Source organism: Artibeus jamaicensis, unplaced genomic scaffold (assembly GCF_021234435.1).
Source record: "Artibeus jamaicensis isolate MK-2021 breed Jamaican fruit bat unplaced genomic scaffold, CSHL_Jam_final contig_851, whole genome shotgun sequence".
NCBI classification, from domain to species: Eukaryota; Metazoa; Chordata; class Mammalia; order Chiroptera; family Phyllostomidae; genus Artibeus; species Artibeus jamaicensis.
Genome location: NW_026521986.1, coordinates 9,467,078 through 9,482,201, shown reverse-complemented (window position 1 = coordinate 9,482,201; position 15,124 = coordinate 9,467,078). Strand labels below are relative to the sequence as shown.

General features: G+C 53.6%; 1 protein-coding gene across 3 annotated transcripts in view; it reads left to right on the top strand.

Moving 5' to 3' along the window:
- Positions 1–15,124, top strand: part of ACTN1 (actinin alpha 1) — an 86,747-nt gene that overhangs the window by 697 nt on the left and 70,926 nt on the right. The gene's annotated exons all lie outside the window — the stretch shown is intronic.

The following is a 15,124-nucleotide window of genomic DNA, read 5'->3' as shown; positions in this document are numbered from 1 at the left end:
GGGCGGGGGCGGTGCCTGGGAGGCTGAGGCTGAGGCTGAGACCCCAGTTCGGTGGCTGCTGCTCGGGATCGATTCTCCCTTCCCTTCCCCGCCCCCTGGCCGCCTCTCCATATGGCATGCGGTGGCAGCGCCCTTCCTGGGCCGCCCTGGACTGGGTACTTGTGGGGGGCAAACTGCGCCGGACCCTGCGCCTCCCAGTCCCAGCCGGCTGACAGATGGGAAAGAGGGAGCCGAGGGGGTTGGAAGCTGCCTCCGGGTCGGCCTGGAGGTGGACCTGCTGAAGCGGGGTTGGGGCCGAGAAAAGGCAGGGGTGTGAGTGGGCTCCCCGGCGGGCCCCGTGGGGGCGGGATCAGGACTGCATACCGTTTTAATTGCTTAATTCAGTGGGTTGGTAGCTGAGAGCAGAGGTGGACTTGAGTCTGTGTCCTGCCCCTCCGATCCATGCTCATTCTGGGAGAAAGCGAATTTGGGCAGCTTGATTTGAGTCGAGGGGCTCTAGGGCAGAGTTTTCCCGGGGAATGTTTAGGGTCAGTCATGGGGACCTCTGCTTAGCCACCGAGCCGCGTCCCAGGCTGCTGATACCGGGTGCGCACTCCGCCACCGGGGCAAGGCTTGCAGCTGACGATGGGACATCGGCACAGTGGCCAGTGGCAGGAAGAGATCAGAAACCACTCTTTAGATGGGGGTGGGGGAGCGCCCCAACACAGCCTTTGCTTCCTGCCTGCGCCGTGAGCTCTTGCCTCAGGCGGCCACGTACCCTATGCACCCCTCTTTCCCTCCTCCCCCGCTGCCCGCTCCCATCCGGTCCCTCCTCGTTTTGTCCCTCCTTGCCCCACCCCCGTCCCCGCCCCCCGCCTCCCCACCCCCGCTGATCTGGGAATGGGGTGGGGGGGGGGACAGGATGGCGCGTCCCTCTGGATAGTGCGGTTAGGGCTGGGCTTGAGGGAGAACGCTCATGTCCAAAAATGGTAACATTCATTCCCTTTTTTAAACTTAAAAGGGGGGGGAGTTTAGGGAGCCGACTGAAGTTTTTTTTTTTTTCAGCCAAAGGCATCCTGTATTAGCTCACTCAGGAATCCTAAGCCCTTTTACTCACTTCATCAGACAAGCGAGGTAATTTAAACTCATGCACAAAGGGCTTCCTCAGAGTCAGGTGACCTGAGACCCAGGCCCACTTCTGCTGAGTCCCGCCCTATATGACATTGGAAGGTCCCCTGGCTCTGAGCTAACTTTTTCGAAATGCCACAGTTACTTAACACCCCTCTTTTGCTTCCTGTCTGCCCCCTCTAGGAGAGCTAGGGAGAGATGGGACTGCCCCCACTCACCCGCTTATTTCCTGGGACAATTGGGCATTAGAGGAGAGAGAATGGAGTGGATAATTGAGGAATTCCCATGGGGGTAAGACAGAGGGGCTTTTAAAAAATTCATGGTGAGGCCTTTTTGGGAATAGATTTTAATTGGCAAGAATGGTAGGATTAGGCTGGTGGATGCCTTGGGATCTGGGATCTAAGATGGAGAGTGAGAAGTGTAGGGGGTCCTTGTTTACCTACTGTGTACCTGGAGTACCTACTGTGTGCCTAGTAGTGACAGGTACACAGAGGAGCAGGAGTGACAGGACTGCCCCAGAGCTAGGGATTAGGTCCTTTTAAGGACTGTGGGAGGACTAAGTTCCTGGGCAGCAGGAACTCTTGTCTCCTCAGCACTGACCAGGAAATCTGCACAATACTGTTTGTTCAGTGTGATCAAATGAATGAATGAATGTATTAAATATAGTTGGGAAGAAAAATTACATCGTCTCTCTTTTTCTGTGTATATACATGTAACACACACACATTCATAAAACTCTGGCCTGGGTGGTGTGGGTGTGTGCCAGGCCTCTGGGTACCCAGGTGGGAAGGGGGTCTTGTGGGAAATTTGGTAATCAACTAGGCACATCAAAGTTTGCCCAGTTGTCCGGGCAAGTGGCCGATGTGTGCCAGGCATTGCTCTCATCTAGGCACATCGATTGTTCCAGTTTTTACTCCCAGCAGCTCTATGAGCCAGGCACACATGAGGATGAGGAAATGAGGGGCAGAGGGGGAAGCTAACCAGCCCAGAGTCCCACGCTGGTGTGTAGGGGGGCTGGGGTGCAGCCATGTTCGAGGCAGGCAGCTTCCCCTCACTTGTCCCTTATTGCTGAAGGAGGCAGGAAGGCTGGGCCTGGCATCCAGATCTGCCAGAATCTGAACAAACAGGAGCCAACACCTGTTCTGGCGGGAGGGTGGGAGGGGGTGCTGGGACAGGACGAGCTCTGAGCCTGGCTTGGAAAATCTAGTCCAAAGTTTGTTTCCTGCCATGAATTTGCCTTGCATGGGCCTCAGTTTCCTTATCTGTAGATTCCACCTAGTTCTCAGCAGCGAGTAAATAAGTGGTATTATGTGTGGACAATCAGACATAAACTAACTTGCTGCTTTTGACACCTTCCTGCTTACCCTGGGAAGCAAGGACTGAGAGGGACCAGAGCTGACAAGTGGACAGAGTACAACCATTCCAGATGGAGGCACAAGAGTGAGTCGGGGTGTAGGGAGGGAGGACACAGTGCAGTTGGGGGCAGAAGACTCTCCTTTTAGCCCTGGTGCAACCATAACTTTGTGACTTGGGCAAGTCATTTTGCTTCTGAGCTTTTATTAGCTCATTCAACAAATACTTTTGGAGCACCATCTCTGTGTTCAAGGTGCTGTGGACAGAGCCATGGACGAGGCAGATGAGGTGTCTGACACTGCTGTTTTCTCCTCCCCTGTAAAGGGGCTGCATTCCTGCCCTGCTAACCCTCTAGGGCTCTTACAGGGATTGCATTAAATAACCTGGTAGAAGCACTTCCTCTGGGAATGGTGAGGCCTGATGCAGATGCCAGTAGAGGTCTGTGCAGGCAGGAGGTGAACCTGTGGCTGTTGGCCATTGCTTGTTCCATCTTCCAAGAATGCTTCAGTGCAGAGTTCATGGGGCTGGGCTCCCTCCCTGGCTTCAGACACAAAATTCAGTGCATTCGAGCAGTTTACTGGCTTTCATAATCTTCTTGACTTTTGAGGCTGAGCCCCAAAGTCACCTTTCCTAAGGGCGCCTATCTTTCTGGGTCGACCACAGTTCCCATGGATTTTTCCTCTGTGTGTGTGTGTGTGTGTGTGTGTGTGTGTGTGTGTGGTGGAGAGGGAGGGCAGGCTGGAGAGAGCATAGTCTTTGAGTTGCATCCAGACTACAGATTCAGGATTTTGACTTTGGGCAAATCACTCAACCTTTGTCACTCTCTCAGTTCCTTATTTTAAAAAAAGGAGCTAATAACCCTCCCCTTCCCTGTTGATGGAGAAGATATGCAAATTGGCAGCTTCTGCTGTTAAATTTTATTCTCTCTTCCTCCTTGAATCCTGGATGCTCTACTTTACTGTGTATCTTACAGGCGCCAGCCCTGGGGTTTCTCACATGTAGAACCTTAATCAATATTTGTTGAGCTAATGGATGTTGAGATAGAGGCAGCCCTGGCAGGTGTAAGAACACGGCTGTAGAGAGGCCCGGGTCCGGATTCTGCCGTCCTGTGGAGTAAGGCTGGAAAGCCAGGTTACAGGAAGAGAGGCCTCCTTGTTTACACTTGCTTCTGGACTGCGTGACCATCACAGGAGCTAACCAAGGCTACTCGCTGTTCAATGTGGAGGACTGCAAAGATGGGGAGAAGACACCTGCCTGTCTCGGAGATGAGGGCCCCTGAAGCCAGGGCAGTGCCTGGCGGAAATAAGACCTGGGAGAGGAGAGCACTAGCCCTAGCGTCTGCCCTCTGGCTCCTCACTATTCTGACCCCTGCCTGCTTCACCCCGTGCCAGTGGGGCAGGGACCCAGCCTGTCCTGTTCTCTGCTGAATCCCTAGTGCCTAGCAAGAGTCAGGGCTCTTAGAGGGCGGTGAAGAAATAACTTGGTGTCAGGCATGGCTCTTAACTCTGGGCTGGGGGGTAGAGATAGGGATGAAATGCTTTACATTCCAGAGAAACCACCCACCCTATCCTGGGGCTGCGTCTGGCTCTAGGCCCTGCAGATAGACATGCTCTGGGCACAGTGGGTTCAAATCTTGGCCGCTGCACTGATTAGCTGTGTGATCTCGGTGAGTCACTTACCTGCTCTGTGCTGGATGATACGAATGAGGAAATGGAGACGATAATCACTCCTGCCTGATGTAGTTGGGTGGAGGTTTAAACTGGGTAATGTATGCAGGGAATTCAGCATAGCACCTAGCAGATAGCCACTGCTCAATAAATGTTAACAATTTTGAGGTACCAGAGTGTCTGTGGCCTTTACCCAATATGCTTTGAGATGGGTGCAGTATATAAACCCATCATAGAAGGAGCCGAGGTTGCCTAGGGAGTTGTGTTGTCCTTGACCTCTGACCCTGAAGTCAGTGTCACTTGACCTTTCTCCTCAGTTCCTTTACCTCTAGAATGGTGTAAAATTCCTGTTCAGCCTTTCCCTATTTCCTAGATGTACAGGATGGAGAAATGCATGTTGAAGTGCTTGTTAGCCTGTTATAGGGCATGTACGATGACCTCAAACTAGGAATCTTCTCGAAAACACAGCCGGGGGTGCCTTCGGGCCCACTGTTAAGTAGCGGGGGCGTTCTGGGCTGGGCGTTCTCCCAGCAGCTTGCCCGGCCTTGCTGTGCCTCAGGACCTGCTGCAGCTGCTTTCTCTCCAATGCTTGTTCCATGTGGGTGCAGTGAAAACAGGTGTCCCACTGGTTGCCCAAGTGATTGACAGAGCCCGGTGGAGAGACGGACGGGGGCCTGGAGCATCAGGGCGCGGAGGCCAGCTGGCCCACACCAGGCGGGCCGGCTGCTTCTGGCTGCCACCTCGGCCGCCCTCAGACCGGCAGGTGCGAGAAGGCCTGGGCTGCCTGGAGAACCGGACATTCCGGTTTTGAGGAATGAGGTGACCTTCAGGGGCTGTTAGGGTCACTCAGGATGAGCTTGCAGGAGTAAGGCTAGAAGGTTCTTACAGGGTCCGTGGTCACCAGCCTTTTCAAATGGAAAAGGAGGAAACACATTTCTTGAAGTCTGGGTTCTTGAGGAGAGGGTAGAGGCTGTTCCCACTGTGGGGTGGGGTGGGAGGCGGAAGGACGCCCGGACCCTTGGGCCCTTCTTTGTGAGGTGGTTCTGGAGGAGGTCAGACCAGTGAGCACCCTGTAGTTTGGGGTTTGTGGTTGGGAGCCGGCTCCCTCTTTCCATCTTCTTGAGGAAGGTCTGGGGCTGGGCACCTGGCCAGTGGCCACAAACCGTAAACTTGGCTGGAGGACTTGTCACATCAGACCTGGTGCCTCCTCTGTGCCCGGAGCCAGGGCGGGGTGGCGAGAGCCTGAGCCAGGACCTGGTCACAGTCACAGTGTCTCTAGGGCACCTACTGTGGAGTCTGTTTCCCCACCTGCCAGTCCCTTAATAGTGTGAGAACGTTGATAGTTTCTCGTGGAGTCATTTACTGAGCAAGGATTGAACCCCTCTTAAGTGTCAGGTGCTTTACCCATGTGAGGTCATGGAAATTGTGGTTTAGGTGGAGAAGGAGCCAGAAAGACAGAGAATTGCACTAGGTTGCACCTATAATGGCCAGAAGTGTGGCCGAGACAAATGCCATGGTCACTGCTGGGCAGGAGCTGGCACTGTGGCCTGCGGGGGTGGAGAAGGCAAAGGGCTGGGGGACACGTGGACTTGACCTCCAAGGATAGGCAGGACGGCAGTTTCACTGGGAGGCCGCCTCTTTCCCAGGCAGCCAGGCTGTGTGTGCCTGTGTAGAGGACAGGAGGGGTCAGGGAGAAGACTGGGAGGGCCCAGCGGGGGCAACTGCCCGTCTTCCTTTCAGGGCCGGTAGCCTGGGGACAGTCCTCCTATTGTTCTCACTCATTGTCCTTCTTTCCCATTCTCCTTCCTTCTACTAGAGCTGTGCTCTCTCACCTTTTGGAGAAACCAGGCTGTTTGCACAGTTCCAGGGCGGGGCCCTGTAGCCCCACACCTTTGGTGCAGGTGTGGTTGGGACCTTTCCAGCCAGTTAACACCGTGTGAGCTGCCCCTGCTTGTAACCAGCCAAGGTTTGCCTGGGACCTGGTGTTTGGCCAAGGAACTGTGGTATGAGGGCACCTTCCCCAATCCCCTGCTCTTATCCCCTCTCAGTGTGGTCAAGTCTGCAGAAGGCTCATGAGCTGGGCTTATTCATCAAGGACACTAGAGCAGTCCCAGGGCCCACCAGTGCCCCAGAGACCATGCCTGAGAGGCCAAGTGTAGAGGGAACCTCCATAGCCTGGTTCCTTAGTCCTGGTCAGACTGCGTCACCCCAGGTGGACCCATGATTCAGCCCAGGGTTCTGTCTCCATCAGCCCAGGTGCCAGCATCCTGCTAAGCACACATTGTCCACACCTGACCCTGATGGAGGCAAGGAGCTTGGGGGTGGCAGGGGCAGGAGACCCAGCAAACCAGGGCTCAGAGCAACCCTGGCAGCCCACCTTCCTCTTAACGCACAGCCAAGCTTTCTTACTGGTTCTCAGGCTGAGTGTCAAGTCCCAGCATCCTTCCTTCCCAACAGGTAGGAGGTGAACTCGTAGAGAAGGCTGGTCAGGTGCTCTCTGCCCTGCCTCACTTGCTGTCCCCCTGTCATGTCCTGGCTGGGATTTACTTGGCAGGATTTCAATGTGTGGGACACCATGAGTCCGGTGCAGTAATGCGTAGTCCCCAAAGCCATGACCCTAACATGCCCCTCTGTGTGCCCCATTCAGCCACTCCCAATGGCAACCTGGGTTGCAGAGGGGATGGTGGAGGGGAGTGACAGGCTCTAGCCCACCTTCAGCCCCTCCTAGACAAACCTCGAAAAACGATGGCAGTCCCCGGCAACCTGGGCAGGCTCATCTTCCCAGGAGCAGGACTGGACTTTTTTTCTGAAGTTAAAAAATTCTTTTTCTTATAATAATCATAGCTTCTCACGCTTTGTGAGCACATGCTAAGTATCACTGCAGTAACGAATCTAACCCTGGGAGGAGTTCTGCTGTTAACGCGCTTCACAGATGAGCAGACCGGCTCAGAGTGGCCGCACCCCTTCTCCGAGGTCATCCAGCCAGCCAGAGGGGGCCTGGGATCTGAGGCCGGGCCGTGTGCTCTGGAGTTCGCCTCCTCACCACTTCACACTGCTGCTTATGAAACAAAATATTCCTGTACCTAAGGGGCATTTAACCAAAGGCAGACATACAGAACAAAACCCAGTGGTGAACACGTTCTGGAATCAGGTAGTGGTGATGGTGGGCAAGTGTGTGAATACACTAAAAACCACTGAATTGTATGCTTTAAATGGGTGACTTTTGTGGTGTAATAATTATAGCTCAAAAAGCCCTCAGAAAATGCTAGTAATAGAAGAAAATGACAGTTGCCTGTCATCCCACCTCCCGGAGCTAAGCACCCGCCCATGAGTTTCTGATGCTCTCTGCCCTCCGAGTCCCTCTTCCTCTCATCTGTGTGCTCCTTTCTCCCCCACACTGTTTACTCCAAGGTCAGGGATATGGGTTCACGGTGAGTGAGTGGGAGAATGGAAGAGGAAAATAATCAAGAAGGGCTTTCTCCAGGGCCTGAGGCATGGCAGAGGGGAAGGGAAGAGAGGGCCAGGGTCTTCCCCCAGGAGGCAGCTATATCATCTCGGGTTGCCTAGCAATAGTGGGAAAAGGTGACTTAGCCTACTACAGAGGTGGGGGGAGAATAAAAGGCAGCCAGAGATGGAAATGGGGAGTAGATGCAGAGGATGCTGTTACCCTGGAAACCACTTGCTTGGTCCTTGGCTACAGTGGGTTACTGGGCTGGGATCCACTCTTCAGTGAGAGGTTGTAGCGTCCTCTCCAGGCCTGTCACCCACAGTGACAGTGGATGGAGGACAGAAACCCTTCTTGCACATGGCCTGTGTGTTAGCCATGTTCTGTCAGGAGCCACATTTAACATTTGCAGCAGTCTTGTAAGGTATGTGGGATGATCACACTTGCGAGAGGAAGATTCTGAGCTTAGAAAAAATGACAGGCTCACAGCCTCACAGTGAGAAAGGGCTGGGGATGAAGGTGCTGGTACCCTTGGTGCTTAGAGGAAACCTTCCATTTTGATTTAAAGCATTTCACAAGTCCAAAATCTGGGAGCTAATGTCGGCACTGCTCGCCTCCTGGGAAGGGAAAGGAGGTGAGAGAAAGAAGAAGAGGCTGGATAGGAGAGTTAACTGTTTTCTTATTTATTTTTAGAGCAGGGAAGGGAGAGGGTAAAAGAGGGAGAGAAACATGAATGTGCAGTTGCTTCTCCCACGCCCCCCACTGGGGAACTGGCCTGCAACCCAGGCGTGTGCCCTGACTGGGAACCAAACCGGCGACCCTTTGGTTTACAGGCCAGTGCTCAATCCACTGAGCCACACCAGCCAGGGTAAGAGTTAACTGTTTTATAACCAACCAACCAATCAGTGTTTATTAAAAATGTCTCTGTTCCCCAAATAAGTAAAAAGACTAACAGTTCATTCACACTGATAGAAGGTTGCATGGTTTGTGTTACTTCCGTCTGGTCAACAATGCTTTGAGGAAGATAATGTTATTTTCTTTGTTTCAGACAGGGAAATTGAGGCTCAGAGAGGTTAAGTAACTTGCCCAAATTGACCAGCTGTTGGGTCGGCCAAAAAGTGCGTTTGTTTTTTCCATAAAATAGCTCTAGTAGTGATTAGTTGTCGTTAACTTCATTTGAAACAATTTTGTTAGGTTGTATTGTGACAGCTGTCATGTCAGAGTGCATTTAAAAAAACTTATCAAAAGTGGTGGATTTTTGTGTAGCCATTTTAATATTGGCGATGAAAGAAAATATGCATTTTCAGCATACTATGCTTTATTATTTTAAGAAAGGTAAAAAACAACTGACATGCAAGAACAACATTTGTGCAAGGTATGGACAACGTGCTGTGACTGATTGAGTGTGGTAGAAGTGGTTTGCGAAGTTTCAGGCTGGAAATTTTTCATTGGATGATGCTCCACAGTCGGGTAGACCAGCTGAAGTTGATAGCCATGAAATTGAGACCCTAACTGTGAACAATCAATGTTCTACCACACCAGAGATAGCTGACATACTCAAAATATCCAAATCAACGAAATTATTGGTGAAAATGGAAAACGTGTCTTTTATTACGGAGAAAACAAACGGACTTTTTGGCCAGCCCAGGAGTAAGCCAGGTGTGGAACGAACTCAGAGGGATTGACCTCGCAGCCTGTCTGTTGCCCGGAAGTGCAGACACAGCCTTAGTTATTCTGGAGTTTTCGTTGTGATGGAGAGACGAGGCCTACGTAAATGAAATAAAACGCAGCAGTTCAAGGTGTTGTAAAGTCAAGTACTCATGCGATTCATGATTTTAAGTTTTTATGCTTTCACCTGTGGTTTTCTTTCTATCGGCCACACTGTGCCCGGCTGCGAGGCCCCGCCCCCTTCCACAGGTGGGGCTCAGAAGGGGTGAGTGGCTCCCCAGGTCTCCCTCACAGCCGGAGCCGGGTGCAGTGGGTTTGGAATCCAGGTCTTTGATGGGCGGGTCTGTGAGGCTCTGGGCATGGGTCTTTCTGAAGTATTTTTTTTTTCCTGGTTGAAAAGGCAGTGGAGGATTTTAGTTGTATTTCTCCACATGTTCAGTAGAAAGTGTCAGACTGTCAGGAGTAGGAAGAGACTCGGGTTCCCTCAACCTGGAAGCCCCCCCACCCACCCCATCGTGTCCCCAGTGGCTTCCACAGAGCTGACCCCTGCTTTTGCGACTGGCTTCCCTGCTTGAAGATTCAGCCACATCCTCCTCCTCTGCTGTGTTGATTCCTTCAGTGCCACCTGCTCCTGTTGCTCCCTTTGTTTGGTCACCAGGGGGACCGAACAGGCCTTGAACCAGGTCGCTGAGGCTCAGCGTTTGTTAGGGTTGTAAAAGCCTGTGCAGGTGAACCTGGAGGTAGAGGTTTGTGTTTAAGCCTTGAGACTGTTAAGAAAGTTGGTGAAGGAAGACGTGGGGGTTCAGGTTGGGGTAAGTGTTTGTGCGCCAGGCCAGGCCAGGCCAGGGAGAAGACAGTGCCCTTCCTGGCCCCCAGCTTTGCACCTTTGCTGCCCAGGTCTAAGTGCAAGGCCGCAGATGGTTCGGCTGAGGGCCCAGCCGAGCAGCAACCATGGGCGGAGGGGAGCCTTCCTGAAGAGCGGCCTTCTTTCTGCCCCGCGTTTCCTGTGTTGGGGTGGTTGGTGGTATGGGGCTGTTCAGGGGGAGGTCACAGGCCTGTGTGTTGAGACCAGGCCAGGGCTTGCTGGGGAGCATTGTTATGGGCCTGAAGATTTATTTTGTTAAAGCCATCTGTAAAGCTGATGATAACTGATGGGCGTAGAGTGGAGCGGTGCTCAGCTCTATTTTCAAATCCTCTGTAGGTGAAATTATACCGGGGGAGGGAACGTGGAGGTGGGTGGCCTCCTGCAGGCAGGTCTCGTAGTGGAACTTGGCTTGCCATCTGGGAAGAGAGGCAGCAAGCCTTGCATGTGGGTGGGAGGGGCTTGCTGCAGGCAGACTCTATCTTTTGTCCTTATGTCCCATGTGGAAACGTCCACAGGGAACAGCTTGTGGTTTGGGGGTGGAGAGAGAAGTGGGGCTTTTAACTCTAAGTCCCAACACGGGAAACAGGATCCCTACCATCCCCAGGGGCGTGGGGAGCGGGGAGCAGGGTCGGGGCGGCCGCTCTGCGAAGGTCCCACTCTCCTGACCCCTGTGTCTGTCTGGGTCTGTCAGTGGGCATGCGAGTCAAGCACGTGTGTGCGCGCACGTGTGTTGCTCCGAGAAGCCCCTTTGTTGTTGTTGGCCACTGTCTCGATTTTCACGGAGGAGTGGCTCCCCTTCAAACACCACAGACATCCTCCAGATAATATATAACGACACTTTCCAGTGGAGTTCCCGATATTTCGGAAAGGCCTTTCTTTCCAGGAACCCAAAGTACTTTTGCAGACTTGGCCCTGGGAGCTGGGGGAGGCGGCTCGTGGATCCTGCTTTCCCGGAGCAGGGGAAGCGGGGCCAGACCCCGGTTTCCTGCCCTTCACGATGGTGGGACTATGCAGAGCAGGTTTCACTTGCCCGAGGCCCCGAGACCCCTCTTTAGAAATTTGGATAATTTCCCAAACTTTAGCCCTAATGAAAGCCACCCATTTTTTTAAAGTTAAGCAGTAGTAAAGTTAGAGGTTTATTGTATATAATTAGCTTTTAAAAAAATTAAGGAATGCCACACGGGTGTCTCAGTTCAGTGGGCCTGGCTGGAAGCCCGGCTTGGCACAGGTGGTGAGGCTGCGGTGGGCCCCAGGGCTGCCTGGCTGGGGTCTCTGCCCCGATTCCCTTTCTGCAGAAGCTGCTGGTTCAGAAGGCCCAGCTTAGGGCCAGCCACCTTGTGGCTCAGGACATATCTGGGAATATGGAGCTGAGTACCCAGCTCCCCACCCTCAGCACGGACTAACCTGGTACTGAGCTAGAGGCCAGGCACAGTTCACAGATACTGTTTCGTTTAATCTGTACAGCACCCTTATGAGGAGGTTTAGCTGGGGGTAAGGACATTTAGAAAGGCCTGCAAAGGCTCAGCTGGTCACAGCTGTTATTTCTAGGTTTTCTGCTCTTGAGACCAGTTCCCAAAGACCGTGAACATTATAGGTGGAGTTGAGGCCTCTGCCTGCTTCTCTCCAATGCTGTTCCCTTCCCTCACTGGCATTACCCCCTGTCCAGTTTGGTGTGTTCATGCTAAGCACATGTTTCTATAGTTCCTGCTTGTGTAGTTGTCTTTTTGTGCCTGTTTAGAAGATTACACAAATGGTATCATGCCCACTGTGCACCCTGCCCCCTCTGCTCACACCTCTCCCAAGGCTCGGACACCCCGGAGCTGTTGAGACAGACTCAGCAGCCTGTTTCATGGATGAGACCACTGAAGCCAGGGGTGGGGGGCTGGAGGATCTGGGGGCTGGCCCAGGTCACACAGCACTTGCAGGTGGCAGGTGGCTCTGGAAGCTGGGCTTCCCGCCTCTGCAGTGGTGCTCTGTGTTACGTGGTGGCCACTCTGTGCCCTGAGCTCAAAGACTAGATGGTGTTTGATGAGGGAGGACAGGAGAAGTTAGACTCGGTTTCTTTTCTTTCCTCCCACGTGGGTTTTCGGCATCTGACTCCTGTTCCCGGGGGGCACCTGTACCCTCAGTGCCCTGTTTTCCTGAGGCTCCAGGAGTCAGGTTCTAGGGACTCACACCACTTTGCCATCTTTTCTTTCCCAGGGTAGCAGTTGTTCTTTTATTGCTCCTTGATGAAGCACATACGCAATGACAGAAAGCTACTGTGGCTGTGTTAGGGAATGCCTCTAAGTGGATTCTGTTTCCCATCCCACGGTGGCACCTTGCAGCATTTGGAAGTTAGTCATTCTTTGTGTGTAGAGTTTTGGAAGAGGCCAGGGGCAGCCAGTGGGATTCCAGATATGTCTTCCTGTCCCCGCCAGGTTTCCTGGCTCTGGCACTTTCTTCCTTCCCCCTGAGTCTGGGCCACTCAGCTCTCACTTCGCTCACTGCGCACCTGGGTAGAGAGGATGGGCTGGAGAGAGCTGCAAAGGACAGGCGAGTTGGCAGCCTCATCACACTCGCTTTGGCCACTGTTGTGAAACTCTTGGCTCTGAGGACATTTGGAGGGTTCTCAGGGGATGTCACTAATCTAAGTGACTTGGGACTCTGAGGGTGATTGAAGGTGTATTTGTGGGGTCTCCTGGGCCACCCTAGTAAGGGATCTGTTACCGGGGCTCCTCAAAGCAGAGCTCTTGAGATTTGGACACACTCATGCCCTGGAGCAGGACAGGGCTGGCTTGTGGGGGAGGACGGTGGTTCTCAACCTTGAATGTCAATCAGAATCACCTGGAGGGCTTGTTAAAGCACAGATGGTGGGGTGGGGTGGGGTGGGCGGCATCCTCAGAGCCTGTCATCTGGGAGGTCTGGGATGGGGCCTGAGGATGTGCATTTTTAGCAGCCGAGAGGACACTGCAGTGTTGCTGGCCGAGGAGGGCGCTACAGAAGAATAGGGGCTGTCTGTACACCTCGCCAGGAAGGTGCTGAGCCAGACTGTGACTTTGCTGATATCTTTTACCTCCTGCCTCTTCTCCCTCCCCCTGAAACAGTCAAAGCTGTGTGTTTTCTCTATTTGGGAGGCCCAGGCTCAGGGAGGAGATGTGCTCCTATACCCTGAGCCTAGGCAAGTCCTCAGGAGCCTCCTACTGGCACATAGTAGGTGCTCAGCAGACATTGGATGTGATGAACCCTGGGAGTGCATGCCTTTGGAGAGGATGTGACAACCACAGTCCCACAGGAGACGTCTGGCAGATGCTAAGGTGCTGGGTGGTGACCCTCTGAGTCGCTAAGGGCTGCTCCAGTAATGGGCCTGAATCCAGTACCCAGAGCAGAGCCTTGGGCTCGGGATGGGGTCCCAGCTTGCCAAACGCTTGGCACCCCTTCCCGGGGTGTCAGATTGCTGGGTGGCAGGAGCCAGCACAGGCCCCCACTCCCTGTGAGGCAGTCCAGCTGTGTTTTTTCCTCTTTGGGCCCGCAGCCCACTTTGGATTCCTGTCCTGAGGTACTGGCCATGCTAACGTGTCCTCTGCTCCCTGCCTGTTGCATTTGGCTGGGGCCCCTACTTCAGAAAATCTTAGGGAGTTTCTTGTCTTCTTGTGTGGGTTCAGGGGCCTCAGAGGAAGTAAAACCTGGGCCTCAGTTTTCCTTCTTCTAGCCCCGGCACTAAGGGCTCTGGAGTGAGGGGCGTCAGTAGACTTCTGTCTTTAGCTACTGCACCCAGGGAGGTGTGGGACCAGGCAGAGCCTCTGGCCCCTCCAGCTTGCCAGCATGCAGGGCCTCAGGTCACCTGCCTTCTGCTGCTGCGTTACTGTGGGGACCCTGTGGGCGGCACTTAGCAGAGGAGCAGGCGTGGAGAGACTCTGTTTTGCACTCTTAGGCCAGAAACATGCTTGGGAGGACCCTGTCCTGTCCCCTCCGGACAGGGAGAACAATTGTGTGTTAAGTACCAGGGTCCCTGGAGACCTGGGTCTCATCTTAGAGCTGCCTGTGGCTACTGGACGTTGACAAATCACACCTGATCCTTACCCAGAAAAGGAGGCGCCTGGGCGATGGGACGGCAGTGGTGCTCTGTTGTAAATGTCCTCTTGGGTTATTGCGTGGAGGTAACCTCTAGCATTCTGCCTTTCTGTCCTCTTTACAGGGGTGTCCCTCAGCAGAGTCAAGCCACTCTTGAGGTGACCTCAAGGTTGATCCCAGGCTCCCTAGCCTGGCCCTGAAGCTAACTAGTGTGCCAACCCAAAATCCCTTCTCTTATGGGTCTCCTGTGTCCTCAGCTTTCAGGAATTTGTTCTTACCCTCTAGAGAGGGCATGGGTGGGCCAGGTGACTGAGCTTTTCTTATGGATCCAGAAGGCCTGCTTCTGGGGCCCTGCCCTCTTTTACTCTGGAACTGCCTGCTGGGGTGCGGCCAGGGACCTGCTGGGAGAGTAGAGATGGCCTTGTTTGGGGCTGGTGAAGGTCCCTTGGCTCCAGCTCCAGGGGTGGGGCTGGGGTGCATGGGGGTGGCTCAGGAGAAGTCAGGAGAGCATCTCTGCCCACTGCAAGGTGGACTGTTCATAACTGGTCCTCTGTGTGGGCTTGGCTGCCCCAGGCCTGCTGTGAGGGAGGTGGCCTGCCGTGGGTAGGAGAAACCCCAGTCAGAGCCAGGGAGCCAGGGTTTCAGCCTGGAATCTGCCCGATAGGAGACTGGTGCCAATAGGCAGCCTTGCTTTTTACTTTGTTTACTCTCAGAACCCAGCTCTACCCCTTCTCTCCCTTGTAGCAGTTGAAAGAAATCAAATCATCCAATGTCCAAGCCAGAAGGGACCACCTATACTGTAACCTGACCCTCACCCCTTAGATGAAGGGACTGAGGCCCGTATTGGTGATCAGACTTGTCCAGGAGACACTCTGCCATGACACCATTCCCTGTGGGGCTGGTTTGGGTAAGGATTCTGTATTCTGGGCGCATGCAAACCACCTTCAGAAGCCATCCTGTGGGTGG